The following is a 16,750-nucleotide window of genomic DNA, read 5'->3' as shown; positions in this document are numbered from 1 at the left end:
TAATGAAACCAAGAAAGTACTTCGAAACTGATATTTTTTTCTAAAATCCTTAGAATTGGGTTTTAAAGGCTGTCCTTTGGTACAATCCACACCCTGCCCACACACCTGTTTGTTGATGTGTAGGCCTAGCTTCTCAGATGGTTTCCCTGTGTCAGAGTAAGTGCTGTCCCTAAAGAAGCTTATAAACATTAAGCCTTTGCACCAGGTTTCAAACTAGTATCTAAGGAGGTCACTACAAGGTTCATTCAGTTTGTGTGCGAGTCAGATTTAAGAGATAACTTGCCCATCTCTGTTCTTCCAATGTCAATGCATTTAATGTAGCCAAACCAATGAATGTCAGGGTCCACAGTGTTTATCAGCCTGTGTCAGCACATACCTCTGCTTGTGAGAGGGGGCATCACTTGACTAAAGCAACACAGCAATGACTACGGGAGTTTAGTGTACAATGTTATTGCAATGTGGCATTGAGCTCTTGTAGTCCGATTTCTTCCAACCCTATCCTGTGTAACGATTTTGGCATAGAGACCTAAAATTGAATTTAATACAATATTTTCATCATTCCTCAAACTCAGATGTTCATTTGGACCCCAAACTATTTTGGCTGTGGCTTCTCTTCATACTATTCTCCATCCTTCCCAAACTCCCTCTTCTTTCCAGTTTTCTCTGACTTGGAATTTTCCAGAGACCTATATCTGTCAGGTTAGTAATCTCACCTGGACGCTTACCTGCACTGAGCAGCTTCAGATAGGAGCTGAAACTTGGGGTGTTAGTTCATTCTTGTTACCCTGCCAGCCTCTTCTCCACCCTTCTGACCTAGCAATGGAAAGTCACATCTGGGTTTTCCCTTTGAAAAGTGGTCAGGTCTAGGCAGAGGTAGGTTAGGACCTTTGCCATTAGAACATGCCACAGAGAGGAATGCATGCCAGTCTTGGCACCAGGATCACCTCGTTGAGCTAGAAGTTGCACCCACCTGCATCTGCTATGCACAGGAGGAACAGCAAGCCTGGTTCTTCTGGATGAATGTTTTCTAAATCATAGTCACTGCTTACCCTGATGACTGGGTCCTCTATTTTGAAAACCTATTGGAATCTGCAGGGACCATCATCTTAAGAGTTGCTTCTCAATTTCATCTAGTTTTGCCTCTTTTCCAGGACAAAGGGTATCCTGGAGCTTCTCCAAAATCAAATAGAGCAGCTATTGCTTACTCCCATGATAGTTTGTGAGTAATATAACAGATGAAAATAAAGTCACAAATAATGCCTAAAAATTAATCTTGATTTAGTGGTTGCAGTAAATTTTCTGATGGAGAAAATTGTTGTTAATGTGAAAAATATATGCTTACAAATGGATTTTTCTGTTCTCTGTATTCTGATTACAGTGATCATTGACCAGAATGAACGGAAATATTTTTAAAGTCACATCCTTTCTATTATCTACCTATTGTAGGGATAAAGGACTTCCAAGTGATGAAATGGCTAGTAGGTAAAAGGCAAGATACCTGAGTGACACACAAAGTGGCTAATCCTCCTGGGATTACCAGTCACCCATAATTAAAGCTCTTCTCACCATTGTTTTCTCCCCCACTTTAATCCAGACAACCCTCCTACTACTGTGTTTACTCCCAACTAACCAATCCCAAAGTGACATAAGTCTGAGAAGGAAACTCAGCCATGGGAACTAGCATGTCATATGCATTCTTCTCCCTTGCTGTACAGTGATAACCCAAATTTCCATGGGCCTTACCAGTTCCTGAGTACAGATAAGGTTACATGAATTTTAATAACCTAAATTTGGCTGTCTCTTGTTCTCACTTATTTACCCAGAACTGAAGTTTGCTATGAAGTTTGAAGTTTTGCTCATCACCTATAGCCCTCACATAGGTCTTCCTTATTTCTCTTCTGTTCAGGTACTCTCATCAACATCCTCAATCTCCAAAATTTTTTAGGGTTCCTCACCTTTGTCACTGTTTCTGGTACTCATTGAGAGAGTACCAATGTCCCTGCTAAGAATACTATTTCCTGGTGCCCTTACAGACACCCAAGTAGGGGGTCAGCACCTTCATTTGGTTGCATTAAGAAATCAGAAGAAGGCTGCTTCCTTACTCTTACACCTTATTGCCAAGATCTAGCAGGGATGCTTACTGCACCTACATCTTCCAGAGCTTATCGTCTCCACAGTTTCTTTGGCTGAGGCTTATCCTTGGGACCAGGTCAGTAACAGAGATTCTTCTATGTTTCTTCATTGACCCACTGTACCCACAGATGCCCATGCATAAACATTCTTCTTGTAGATTCTTGACTCAATTAAGTGAACAATTACAAACAGGCACTTTGGGGAACTACTAAACCATCATATAACCCATTTTCTTTCTATTAATGAATTTTCCATCTTTAACAGTTTATATGAAGGTTTCATCTGAAACCACTAGCCATTTTCTCTTTAAAGGCATGGTATAAAGTGAATAAAAATACTCACCTTTCCCAACAGAAGGCCGTGAAATAAAACAAAAATGGTCTATCTAGACCCAATGTCATTTTCTGCTTCAAACTGTGTATGTCCTATCTAAGTAGGGAGTAATTTAGTAAGTAATTAGGGGAAATCCCAGTGTTTGTGATGCAAACACTGCTTTCTCATAGTCATTCTCATACTAACTCCACAGGAAAGGGATGTTTTGCCACATAGCTTTGATGTCATGACTGCCCATCTCGGAAAGGTTTTATTTGTGGTCGTTCTCCAGCTACCTGAACAACATTTATTTTTTCATTTTTTGAAGATTAAAAATTATTTAATCAAGTTTAACATGGGGATGCCCACCATTGTAAGGCTATATGTTGTATATATTCTAGATACTAGAAGATTCCTTCAGGCAATAAACCAAGACTTATTTCTCTCTCTTTCCCCATGTAAATGATAGTATCAGCCTTAATAAATGTTATTGAATGAATAAAATGACCTAGAGTAGAATAAGTGTTATGACAGGAAGGCAAACCAATGAAAGCACTGATGAAGGCATAATTCATTGGAAGTGGGCCTCACCAATGAAGAAGCATTTTAACTAGAACTTAGAAAATAAATATGAGAAGCATGCCAGGGAGACTAGCAGGAGTAAAGACTAATGAGAATTTATGTACATGATGTGTTCTGGAAATAGCTAGCAAATACTTAGCAAGGCAATGGCAAAGGGTAGTGGAACTTCAGGCTCTGTTGCCTGGATGAATGAGGATGTCATTAACAGAGACAGAAAATTCTGGAGTAGGACTATGCATGACAGAGGGAGAAGAAATAATAAGCTCTGCTTTGGATATATTGAACTTGAGATGCCCATATGACATCCAGTTGGAAAAGTAGCTGGAAATTCAGGTCTGTATACAAAAGTGGTTGGTGATAGAGATACTAATTTGGGTGCCATTTACACATAGCTTATAATTAAAACCATGAATGAGATTCTCAGTCACAGAGTACAGAGTAAGAAGAACAACTCATTGGGAAGACTCCTTGGGAAGTTCCTACATTTAAAGACTAGGCATAACAAGGATGTGGAGAGGCAGAAGCAAAGGTGAGAGAAGTTTGGGGAAATTGGAATGAAGATCTGCAGGCCTCTAAAATTCTTATTCTTCTCACTACACTAAACTCTCTTGTATTCATTGACATAAGTTTTTTTTTTCACTTTTCTCCCCTGAAGTTTCTCTTTGCACAATTGAGATGGGGAAATTAATTGTTATAATACATTTATGGCTACTTCTTGACCTTCCTCTTTGAAAAGCAATGAATTTCATACTACATCACTTCTGCCTTTTATTCAGGAGCACTATTTTTTTTTGGGGGGGGGAGGGTAATTATTAAAATCCATCAATAAAATAGCAATAAGACATTAGTCAAGAGACATTTCTTCCACATCCTAAAATATATTAAAATATTCCCTGAAAGCTAATCATTTGTGTTTTATTTGTGTGTTTGGTGTTTTGTTTGTTCTGAACTGCAGAGATTGACATTTTGTTATAAACTGTATTTACCATATCTAATCCTTCTAATCTAAGTTATCTATTTGAATAAAATCCTGTAGTAGCAAGTTCCATGACTTAATTGCATGTTGTGTCATGGATAATTCATTGTAAATGCTTTGAATGTTAGGTCTATTTTTACTTCTTGAGGTATTCTTTGTTGTTTCACTCTGAGCAGAACACAAAAGAATTCAATTAGTCTACATCTCCTATTTACATGTCAATATTTACCCTCTCTTCTCTCTCTACCTTCTTCACTTTCTTCTTTTACGTTTGAAATGAATAAGCTTAGCTTTCAGTTGGCCATAAATACTATTATATAGTATTTCCCTTGGACATTTAAGTGAATGCAATCTTTGGAACTTTCTAGAATCTCTTCCCATCAGAATTACAACTACTGGAGGTCTGAGTGGTTTCACTTATTTGTGCCACGTCATTTTATCACAATATCATGATTACAACAGAATAATGAATGGTAAATTCCTAAAAGATTTAGTCATCACTATTGCCCATTTGTGACCTTTTTTATTTTAACTCTTTCATTTTTATGATATTTATGAACACACAGGCAGGAGGTTTCCCCCAAAAAAATCCAATTCTAATTTCTTAACAAGCAAGAAATTCCTTTTTCACCACAGAATTTCTACTTCCCAAATAAATGCAATAATTGGTCCCATTTCATTTCCTGAACTATTTTTTCACCTCATCTTGAATATCATTATCTTTCATGAAAAGTAAATATTTTGAATCTCCAGATTTATTGAGTTTTACCCTTGAACAGTTCCATTGGCAAAGTTAAATATAAACAATGTATTTATTTTTTCCATTAGCTTTTACTTTCTTATTCTTTAAGATCATTGTTCTGCTTCTCAATGGCTGCTTTAAAACTATATTCTATCTATATTTTTCTACTTGCAGTGTTATTTTTAAATCTCAACATAAATGTTAATTAATTCTAGAAATTCAGTGACCTGGGAGGTAAACATAAATCCAATTCTTTCTTTATGAATAGATAGGCATGTAATCAGTGAAAGGAAATTTAGAGATCATTTAAGTCTAAATCTCCCATTTTATAATACAAAAAACTAGGGTTCAGAAAGCTTGTGCTTTTTCAAATAGGAAGCTTTATATGATTATCTCAACATAGGATGAAAAAGCCATTGACACAATCCAATACCCATTCATCATAAGAACATTTTAAAAACACTTAAGAAAAAGATGCCTACTATCTTTGCTACTACTGAGCATCACACTGACTGAATTAGCAAGTCAATCAAAGAATAAGAGTGGGTCAAAAAATAAGTCAAATTATTTATAGATGTTGTAAGAGTGTACGTGGAAAACCATACATAATTAATGATAAGAATGGCTCAGCAGTTGAGCATTTTAACCTATGAACCAACCTCCCACAGCCCGCCTCCAGCCGGCCCCCCCATCAACCAAAATTGGGGGCAGGGGGGCTGGCTGGCCAACCTCCTGCAGTTCCTCCTCTAGGCTGGCCAATCTCCCACGGTCCCTCCCCTGGTCAACTGGTCCCCTGATAGGCCTCAATCGCCGGCCAGGCCAAGGGACCCCACCTGTGCACGAATTTGCACACTAGGCCTCTAGTGTAGTCAATAATCCTATCTAATAAAAGAGTAATATGCAGATTGACCATCACTTCAACACACAAGATGGCTGCCCCCATGTGGTCAAAGTTCCTGCCCCCATGTGGACACAAGATGGCCACCACAAGATGGCCAACAGGGGAGGGCATTTGGGAGGGACCAGGCCTGCAAGGGAGGGCAGTTGGGGGCAATCAGGCAAGCAGGGGAGGATAGTTGGGAGGCACCAGGCTTGCAAGGGAGGGCAGTTGAGAGGGACCAGGCCTGCAGGGTAGGGCAGTTAGGGGTGACCAGGCTGGCAGAGGAGAGAAGTTGGGGGCAAACAGGCTGGCAGGGGAGCAGTTAGACATCAATCAGGCTGGCATAGGAGTGGTTAGGGGGTGATCAGGCTGGCAGGCAGAAGTGGTTAGGGGCAATCAGGAAGGCAGGCAGGCGAAAAGTTGGGAGCCAGCAGTCCTGGATTGTAATTGAAAGAAATTAAAAAATAAAAAACAATGTAAAATAAAAAAAATAAAACTTGTATATGCCAGAAAACACCAAAACTAAGCCAAACTGGAGAAAATATTCATAACACATACCACAAAGTCTTATGTCTCTAATATGTAGAAAAACTCTTAAACATGAGGAGCACAGCATACCAAAAAGTTGATAGGAAAAAAAAAAAGTTTAAAAAAAAGACATAAATAGGCAGCTCACAAAAAATTGTTTAGTTTTAAATAAACTTTCTTTCTTAGAGCAGTTTTAGGTTCACAGCAAAATTGAGCAGAAAGTAGAGAGATTTCCCCAATACTCCCTGCTCCTTACATGCATTAGCTTTCACATAATCAATGCCCCCCACCCTCCAGAGTGACACATTCGTTACAACTGATGAACTTGCACTGACACATCATTAACACCCACAGTCCAGAGTTTCCATTAGGATTCACTCTTGGTGTTGTACTTTCTAGGGATTTAGACAAACAGGTGACATGTATCCACCAATATAGTATCATACAGAATGATTTCACTGACCTGAATGTCCTCTGTGCTCCACCTAGTCACTCTCCCCCTCCTCACTCCTATTTTATATTTCTTTGTAGTTAAAAATATATTATTTCTTCTGCTCTTATGTTTAGAACTTCTCTGAGATTTTGTACCTGATTACTCATGTCTTCTACTAGTTTGGTTTGTTTCATTTTTGTTTCCTTGTACAATTTTTTGCTATGAAGTGAAAATCTACATATGTAATTATAACAATAATTATTCTACTATTATTTCTTTAAACTCTTTCTCCCAAATGTATATGATTCCCATTCATCAAAGCTCAATTTTAACCATGTAAATTTCTGAGCTATATTCTGTTCCATTAATCTGTCTGCTTTTTTATTAATTAAAACTGTTTAATAATACTATATTTCAGCATTTGATAGAACAAGTCCCTCACAATTTCTTCTTGTTGAGCAGACGGTTGAACCTCAGAGGGAAGGCAGGGGAAGGTGAGTGGGAAGAGATTAACCAATGAACTTCTATGCATATATGCATAACCCATTGACACAGATGATATGAGGGCCTGGGGGTGGGGATAGGAGTGGGCTGGAAGAGGTTAATGGAGGGAAAAGGAAAACCGATGTAATGCTTTCAACAATAAAGATTTTTTTTTAAATTGCTTCTTGTTTTCAAAACATTCTTGATTATTTTTATTTATTTAATTTTCCACATGAGTTTTAGACTTATTCTTTAGGAAAAACATCCTAGTACAGAGTGACATTAATTTCTGTGATTTTAAAAGCATACCAAGTCACATGTCACTTTAAGGAGAATAGCCTCGGAGCTCTAGTACAGCACCTCTTGGAAGCAATACTAGGATCTGGTCCCTCGGAACAACGCAATCATGGCCTGGGAGGAGCAGGAAACTGTGTACAGATGTAGACACAAATAGGGACAGCCAGACTCAAACAAGCACAGACCTGACTTTAAGAAAGGGCCAAACCAATCACTCAATATTTACTTGAATATGAATCAGAGAGAAGACAAATTTGGCTTTGAAATCTCAAACATAGAGGACTTGAAACATACAAGCTAGAAAAAAATAGAGACGTAGCAGCTTCTTCGATTAGGTAACCAAAGCTGTAAGTAATTGAGAAAAATTCATCTAAGCATATCCAATCAGCCAGGCCTCATAGAGTTTGAGTCTTGGGAGAAACTCTTTTACACTGAAAGTTGGGTAAGTTTCACTCTGGGACCTGCCTTCAGTTTGGTTCTAAGCATATAAATGGCATGCAGAGTTTCTGTTTTCATAACTTAGGAAGTACTACTCAATTGTAATTGTATTATAATGCAATTCTCTATAGTGACCCATTTAGAAACACAGGTCAAACTTGTTCTTTTCTGGCTTCCATGGCCTGGAATATGCTCCCAAGTCATGGAATTTTCAAAGCATGGCATGGTGAGATGTTAGGATTTAAGCCATCAAAAGTTAGTCCTTAATTTAGTATGTTAGTGAGTGTATATTGAAAGGACATGTTCTTTAACAAAGGAAAATAGCTACAGTAATTTTTGCCTACAGTCAGTAATTTCTAACCCACTCAACCAAACTCGAAACTCACCTATGTTATGGTTCATTAGCCCCTAATCTTCTTCCCTGACTTTCTGTTTTTTAAAATACTCATCATAAATGCTTTATATTCCCAAAACACCTTAACATCAGCTGCTTACATTTTGACTAGCAATTATCCTTTAGGTTAAGCATTGGATGAATTTAGCTTCTGACTGTGACTGCACCAGGATTATTTTAAAACTAGAGGTCCAGTGCATGAAATTCATGCATGGGTAGGGTCCCTAGTGGCTGCCAGCTGCTGGCCGGGCCTCCCTTGGCACCCACCTGCCATGTTCCACGCTGCCCCCTGGTGGTCAGCGCATGTCTAACTCCTGGTAGGTTGAACTCCCGCCCATGGGGACAATTTGCATATTAGTCTTTTATTATATAGGATAATAAAAGCTTATTTTATTTAAAGTGGATTTTTCACAAATTTAAAGTGGATTCTTTTCCAATTTTTTAAGTATTAAAAGTTAGACCAGCTCAACCATAAAATCATTTTAGGTTGAAAATGTTTAAATTTTTAAGTAATAACAACAGAAACACCATAGAACAGTTTATTCTAGTGAGCAAATTTCTTTCTGAGAGGTGTCTCAGTTTTTTCTACTTGTTAGAATACTATTTACACTTGTTTAAAAATGAATTAGTAGCAGGAAAGTTTGAAGCACAAAGCTGAATGAAGGTGACAAATTTTCAACAACTCTGTGAAAAATCTCAGAAAAAAATTATGTCGACATTTTGAGAATGAAAAGTAGAAGATTAGTCGAAACCAGTTTGGCTCAGTGGATGGAGCGTTGGTCTGCGGACTGGAAGGTCCCAGGTTCGATTCCAGTCAAGGGCATGTACATTGGTTGTGGGCACATCCCCCGGTGGGGGGTGTGCAGGAGGCAGCTGGTCGATGTCTCTCTCTCATCGTTGTTTCTAACTCTCTATCCCTCTCCCTTCCTCTCTGTTAAAAATCAATAAAATATATTTAAAAAAAAAAAGTAGAAGTTTATGCATTATTGGTTAGATTGCTGTCTCTTTCTAAAACAGGATTTTCATCCATAATTCCATTCCTTTTCACAAACAATTACAAAGTGAGTCTGTGACACAATCCACCCAAATCCCAACATGATGGAATAATTTTAACACTAGACCACAATTGCTGGATCCTCCCTGCTCCATCGTTTTTCTGATGCTATCTAAAAATAAGGATATGACCTAAACTCCAACAAATCTCATCAACCTGTTCATTCACAAGTATCTGCTTATGTTATAGGCAAAAGTGTAATTCAATCTTTAATTAAAAATATCCTCTTGTTGTATTTATATAACTCTTGTTTTGACCAAATACATGATATTTGAGAAATAAATATCAATCTAGAATGTGTTGTGTTGAATGTAGTGAAATATGCCATCACATGAAATAATTCTTTTTTTGCACCTGAAAAGGCAAAGATTAATAAAACCCATATTTGACATGCCTATTTAAAAAGTCTCAGTGTACATAGCACTTAGTTGTAAAGAGAAAAATGCTCAAAATCACAGATCAGGTGAGTGTTAGGTGTATCAACAAAACTCTGGCATTCTGACTCTTAGTTTCCTGCACTTGCCAATGTCCACAGATATTTTCCTCTGAGGTGGATAAAAATCAGACAGAGCTTATACCATGTCCTCTTAGTCTCTTTGCTGGCTCTTCCTGTTCCCCTTACGCTCTAAATATTGGTCCCTTTACTCTCTTCACTCTTACTCTATGAGTTCTCATTCTTCCCATCACTTATAAGACCACCCACCAAATTTGTATCTCCAAATCTAATATCTCCTTTAATTCTATATTCCAAAGCCAACTTGATATTTTAAGACCATCTCCAGCTTCTCACCTTCACATCTGCCCTCATGATCTTTCCCTAAACCTGCTCTTTCTCTCCAGACTTCCCCATATCACTAAATGGAACTTCCATCAGCCCAATTGTCCAAGTATACGTTTTTTAAAATATGGTTTTTATATTGATTTCAGAGAGGGGAAGGGAGAGGAAGAAAGAGAAGAAAGAGATAGAAACATCAATGATGAGAGAGAATCATTGATTGGCCTCCTGCATGCGCACACGCGCGCGCACACACACACATACACACACACACACACACACACACACTGGGGACTGAGCCCGCAACTCTGGACATGTGCCTTGACCAGGAATTGAACCGTGAGCTTCTAGTCATGGGTAAATGCTCATCCACTGAACCACACCGGGCAGGCTCTGTCCAAGTATAAAATTAGAGAGTGACCTTTGACTTCTCCATTTCCCCCATACTTATGCAATCATTGCCAAATGCTCCTGATTCCTCCTCCAAACCACATCTCAGAACCGTCCATTTATCGTCTCTCAACTGTTGCAATGGTTTCCTCCCTCCTAACTCCTATAATGGGTTGAATTATATTCCCCCCAAAATATGTATTTAACTCATACTCTCTAGTACACATGAATATGACCTTACTTGTATCTACTTATCTATTGAATGGTTGTCTGTCCTTTACACTCTAGGCTTCATGAAGGCAATGCCTATATCTTTTTATGCCACTAAGATCACCTCTATCCTAGTAGAGTAGATACTAAAAGTAGTTCTTCAATAAATGAAATTACAGAAATGAAAGGGGACAAAAGGACCTCCTTTTGTTGGTGAGTATTCTGAGAAGTGGCATGTCCCATGTTGAGTTAGCTGAATTCCATCAACTTTGTGTTAAAGTTAAATTTATAAAATGTTGATATAATAAATTATATTCCATAGATATATACTAATCCAATTAAATCAATATGACATTTGAAATTAAAATGCCATTATAAGAAAAAAAACCCTCCTCTTTGATATTTTATCTACTGGAGAACAAGGCGGATTTTTGCTTTCATGTGCTTACTACCAGGTGCACTGGCTGAGACAGCCACAATACGCAGTTCAAAGCCATGCCAAGGAAAATCATGCAAATCAGATCCTTGGCACATGAATGGCCTGGAGCTGGGATCCTTAGCATATGTGATTTCTTCTTAAGGAGGAGGCCACCATGTCTCCTAGACCTGATATACACACTGATGTACATTACATTCTATAAGTCAGACTCAATAATAGAGGCATGTCTTGGGCAGATGAGATCTGAATCAGGATATAAAAACTATGTCCCCAGAGAGAAGAGGAAAACATCACAATCTTACTTCAGAGGTAAATTCCATGGACATTTTGGCATTGTGAACAAAGCCAAAGAAGAGTGTTGACTATAATAGAACTTATTTTAATAAAGTTGTCCATTCAAATCCATCTTTTCTCCACTCATCCATTCAACATTCATCCACTCACTGATTCAATAACTTTTACCAAGGGTTGACGAAGTGCTGGGTCCTGTGCCATACTGGAGGGATACTACGTTAAGGAAGACACAGTCTCTTCATTCAATGGGCCCCTAGTTTGAGCTAGGAGACAGTTTATGAGCAATTACAAGGCAGCATGAAATGTGCCACAGGGGTGATGTGATGTCTAAACAACCAAGAGACAGAGTTCATTGACCACTAGAGGGAGCAGAGAAATTTAGACCCATCAGATAAGTTGGAATCGGTCAGCAAGAGCCACACAGGCAAGCTTTCAGCGGGTAGAGAACATGGTGATCCTTCAAGTGACCAACAGAGCTGGTGGTCAAAGGCAGGAAAAAGAGAAATCAAAAAGTCAAAATGGGAGAAAAATAAGAAAAGAGAAAAGCTAGGTAATAAAATAAAAAGGAAATCTGGATTTGAAAATAATCAGTTGTGGAAGAAAAAAATGAGTACTCCCAGAGAGCCTAATCACTCTCATTTTATAAGAATCAGAAAATCCAGAATCTAAATTTTCAAGTTGCAGGTGACTAACTGAATTTCCTAGACAAGTAAGATCACTAACTCTTTTTTTCTTAATAATTTAGTACATCTTGAATTTTATTTATTTTATTAAAGTAACTTTTTTATAATTTAGTACATCTTGAATTTTATTTATTTTACTTTTTTATTAGACTTACTGGTGTGACATTGTTGGGCAGAAACTTTCAAAATGGTGATGCATACTAATGTGAGAAGAGGTAGAGATTTGAGAAAAAGAAGGCTTGTAATTCACTAGAATTCCAGCTACAAAGAAATGAAGGTCCTTGTAAGTTTTTCTTCTCTCTTTCTCTCTCTCTCTCTCACACACTCACTCACTCACACACACACACACACACACACAGAGTCCCCTCTTAGACTCTGCCAGCAAAATCTAGAATGTAGGACGAGTCTGGGAGGAAAATACAGTGCCAGGCCTAACTGCCCTAAATAATTGATGCCTTCTACTCTCACAGAATGTCCTTCCCAGCTCCTCAAGAAATGTCCAGGGTGGAGGCAGAAGCCTCTCATTATCTTCCACCCTGACTCCAACTGGGACAGAGAGGAAGCTGGGCCCCACTATCATGGAAGAATGAACAGCTGCATGGCTTGAAATACTTTTAACAGACCAGCAGTTGAACTTAGTTATATCTCAGTGATGTCACTGGATCCCTCCGTGGGTTCTGCAGGTGAGTCTAAGGACAAACCACTCACGATATGCTACACACACACACACACACACACACACACACACACACACACACACACACTATGCATTCCTGCCCTGGCTGGGTGTCTCAGCTAGTTGGAGCATCCTCCTGTGCACCAAAATGTTGTGGGTTCGATCCCCAGTCATGTCACCTATGGGAGGCAGACAACCAATCAATGTTTTCCTCTCTCTCTCTCTCTCTCTCTCTCTCTCTCTCTCTCCCTCTTTCTCTCTCTCTCTTCTTTCTCTCTAAAAATTAATTTTAACAAATATGCATTCCTAACCAGCTTGCTGAAACATCCCACTCAGCCACAGCATAATGGTTTTATGGGACCTACTACACAGTGGAGTTCATACTTGAGACTGAAGCAGGTACCAACATGCGTGAGAAAATATCTCTGTCTGTACTTTGCGTCCCCTATGACGCACTCCCATTACATAACATCCCTGTGCACTGATGTTTAAAAAAAAAAAGCATCCCTCTGCTTTTCAACTTAAAAGGTTCATATGTAAATCGATAACTTTTATCTCACTAAATACTGTTACTATTTGTGTCCACCTTGGGTGATAGGTAATAACATAATGGTAAGCCATTATAATGACCTTATGAGAGAACTGATACATTTTTTATTTGTAAAGTGATGCAATTCATTCCAATAGTCGAATAAGGATTGTAAAAGTTTTTCAAAATGTAGATCTATTGAGTATTGTTTGCTTCTCTTACTCACCTTTCAAAGTGATGTTATTGCAAGTGAGTTTTTCTTAGCTCACCTGCAAACTCAAGTGTCTGCCATTAAAACAGGCTAATTATATACCAAAGGGACTAGTAGGAAGACTCTAGGGTCATTCTCATTTTATCCTTAATTTTCATTTCTATCCATGCCTCCTCCAATCCAAAAATGTATCATCACTTCTCATAGGAAAAGAAAATTTTAAAACAAGTGAAAAAATGAGAAGAAAAGAGGCAGTGAAAAAGGGGGGGTCATTATTTCAGAAGAAGTAGGGAAAAAAACTGAAAGCTTCTAACTATGGCTTGAAACAGCACCTTCAATCTAACACCTTAGTTTAAACACCGAGTGCACTCAGAAATTAAGACATTTTCCCCACACCATCCCCAGGAACCCATGACCTAAAAGTAAATTAGAACATTGGACTACAATGTGATACTGTGATGGCTAAAGATGATCAGAAAGTACTTTAGAAAGGTGGAGGGGATTACAGAAAGCTTTTGAGTGGAGATGATGCTCAAATTCCTCTGGCAGAAAGAAGGGCACAATTCAGGGAAATAGACTGGGCTGGAAGGAGGACTCAGGAGTAGAGATTCACAGGACTGCCATTGTCCTCTCTCGGTCTCTCTTTTTAAAAAAATATTTTTATTGATTTCCGACAGGACGAGAGAGGGAAAGAGAAATAGAAACATCTATGATGAGAGATAATTATTGATCGGCTGCCTCCTGCATGCCCCTTACTGGGGATGGAGCCCGCAACCCAGGCATGTGCCCTTGACTGGAATTGAACCCGAGACCCTTCAGTCCGCAGGCTGACATTCTATGTACAAATCGACTAGGGCAAGGTTTCTTTCTGACTGCCCAACGACCAGCATTAACCCTGACAACTGTCTTCTCTCCTCGGAGAACCATCTAAGACCACAGGGTTGGTGCCTGCAAATGTCATTTGTGAAGCTGTTATCTCTTTACTGGTTTTCTAGACAGCATCACCTGTGGCAACACAACCAAGTTCAGACAGGAACACATAATCTGATCAGTTCTCAAAGAATAAGAGAGCAAATCCTTGTTTGCTAGGCAGCAAACCCAAACACCTTGTCTTCACGCATTAATCATGAATAAAACAGCACACTTCCCTGCGGTGAAACTTCGGTTTTCATTCCACCCTTCCCACATCTCTAACGCACCTTGCAGACAAATGAGAGACTTTACATCTTTTTCTAAGAAAACCTTTCAGAATCGTTTTACTTAATCCCTTCAGATGAATCAATGTGATTTTTTTTTACAGGGATAAATAGAACCTTCTCTACTCATGAGTTAGCATTGAACAGCCTGGATCAAAATCTTCCAGATAAAGCTGTGATTAAACGCAAGGTTTCCTGTTGTTACCATTTTTCTCCTAATGACCACAGATATTAGGGCCCCACAAATAGAAATAGTCCTCCTCCCTCTCCTCTGTGTCACACCTTATGAGAGGGTCTCATTAGAAGCCCACTCTCTAATTCACTGTTGTTAGTACAAAAACACAAGCAGAGATATCCAGGCTATAAATTATTGTAGAAAAAGACAGTTATAGCACGGAGATATCCCAAAGCTCGGCCATACACTGCTTTGCATTTTTTAGAGAACCTTTGATTCTAAATCCGCTTACCAAGTTCTCAAATTGCCTAACATTACTAAAAACAACGACAACAAACTCAGGCCTCTCACCATTGCCACTAAAGTTGCCAAATATCATTGAAATATAATGGAAATATAATCAATAGGGAGCATCTCCTGCCAGCAGAATTTTGGGGGAACTACTACGTTACATGTGGTCTCTAGCTTTTGTTCTTGGCTTAGGAGTTGACATGTAACTTGTCACTAGGGTTCTAGGTTGTTTGCTACAAAAAAAGTAGAAAATATTAGCTTGTAAATATTCATTCATTTCATTCATTCACACATGTCTATTCACATTGCTGTGACTCCCTGGGATAGAAATCCCAGACATAAGCATTAAATATATTCAGTGCAAGTTATCTTTTATAAGAATCAGGGTTTGTTCAGCAATCAGTAGGCATATTTCACATAAGGGAAAGAATAACACTGGTTTCCCTTATCCAACATGTTGGCCAACATTATAAATGCTGCCTTCCGGTGATCTCAAAGATCATTTTACAACAACTGTGTAGACAACAGAGATTGGATAGTGCAGGAAGCTATGGTTTTACCAAGCAAGGAGATCTCTTTCTGTCAAGATCCTGCTTTTCCTCACCCAAGAGCTCAAGGAGAAAGAGGTGCAGAGGCTGAAGGCAAGGTGGGGGTCGTAGCCATGCAGTTAGAGGAAAAGCTGTAATTGAAGGCAGATTAATGCTCCTACAGACAGCTATAGGAACTGTCCATTGATTTTAGGGAGCCTGATAATACTTAGAATCCTAGAATGCATAAGAATTACCCAGCATGTGTAAGAATGCCACTTACCTCCTCCCACTGCACTTCAGAGGCCTTCACTGCTGGCTCCAGTTCCTCCTGCCTCCTCTCTCCTAAGACTCCTCACCCCTCCCATCTCACCTCTGCCAAGGTTCAGGGAAAATGTCCCAGATGTCCCATTGGCTCAACCCCAAGGGAGAGGTTGGTAACAGCAGCAGTAGCCGTGACAATAATTTGTGAGAAGTCCCTCCCCTCTCCCAGACTGTACTCAAAGGGAAATCAGAGAAGAGCTATCTGATGGGCTTCCTTGTCCAGCTCAGGAAGGCTCATGGCATCTCCCTGCTCAGCTGAAAGCAGAGAGCAGGGCCATGGTGCATGTTATTTATCCAACTACTCATTCATGAAGAAGCAAACCCAATAAACCACAGAAGCAAAACATTCGAAAGACTCTCCTTTCACATTCTGACCTACACTGTATGTACCTGGACGTAGGGAAAATTATAGGTTAAGAGTCAGGAATCAGAGCTAGCAGCATAGAACACAGGGAAAAGGTAAACATGAGAGTGAGCCAGAGTCAAGATGAGCCAAGCAGCAGGTAAAGAACTTAGCCAATCCTCTGTTCCACCCAGGACAGAGTCTAATGCCTGGGTTTTATCCACTCCCAGGACAGTCATTATCTAGGGTTCAAATGGTGTCCCTGAAAGAAGTGACTCAAGTCCAGATCTCATGATAAGCTTGCAACATACGGATGGGTTTGTCAATAACACATGGCAATGTGCAACTCTGGAGAAAGGCTGACAGCCCACATATGCAGCAGAGACCATCGACTCCGAACCAAACATCAAGATGGGTCTTCCAGAAAGTAAACTT

The 16,750-nt window shown here is 39.2% G+C and overlaps 1 protein-coding gene across 6 annotated transcripts in view; it reads right to left on the bottom strand.

Moving 5' to 3' along the window:
- SERPINB7 (serpin family B member 7) overlaps window positions 1-16,356 on the bottom strand; it is a 52,542-nt gene extending 36,186 nt beyond the window's left edge. For 2 of the 6 annotated variants that reach the window (XR_008557634.1, XM_054723867.1), the window contains exon 1: window positions 15,932-16,353. The gene's annotated coding sequence lies outside the window, so the exon portion shown is untranslated. Of the gene's footprint in view, window positions 1-15,931 lie in introns of all 6 variants that reach the window. The other 4 variants (XM_054723864.1, XM_054723865.1, XM_054723866.1 and 1 more) reach the window with 3 other exon arrangements.
- Between the last annotated feature and the right edge of the window lie 394 nt (window positions 16,357-16,750).

The sequence above is a fragment of the Eptesicus fuscus genome, chromosome 12 (genome assembly GCF_027574615.1).
Source record: "Eptesicus fuscus isolate TK198812 chromosome 12, DD_ASM_mEF_20220401, whole genome shotgun sequence".
NCBI lineage: Eukaryota > Metazoa > Chordata > Mammalia > Chiroptera > Vespertilionidae > Eptesicus > Eptesicus fuscus.
Note: the sequence above shows the minus strand (reverse complement) of the source record. Positions and strands in the feature narration are given on the sequence as shown.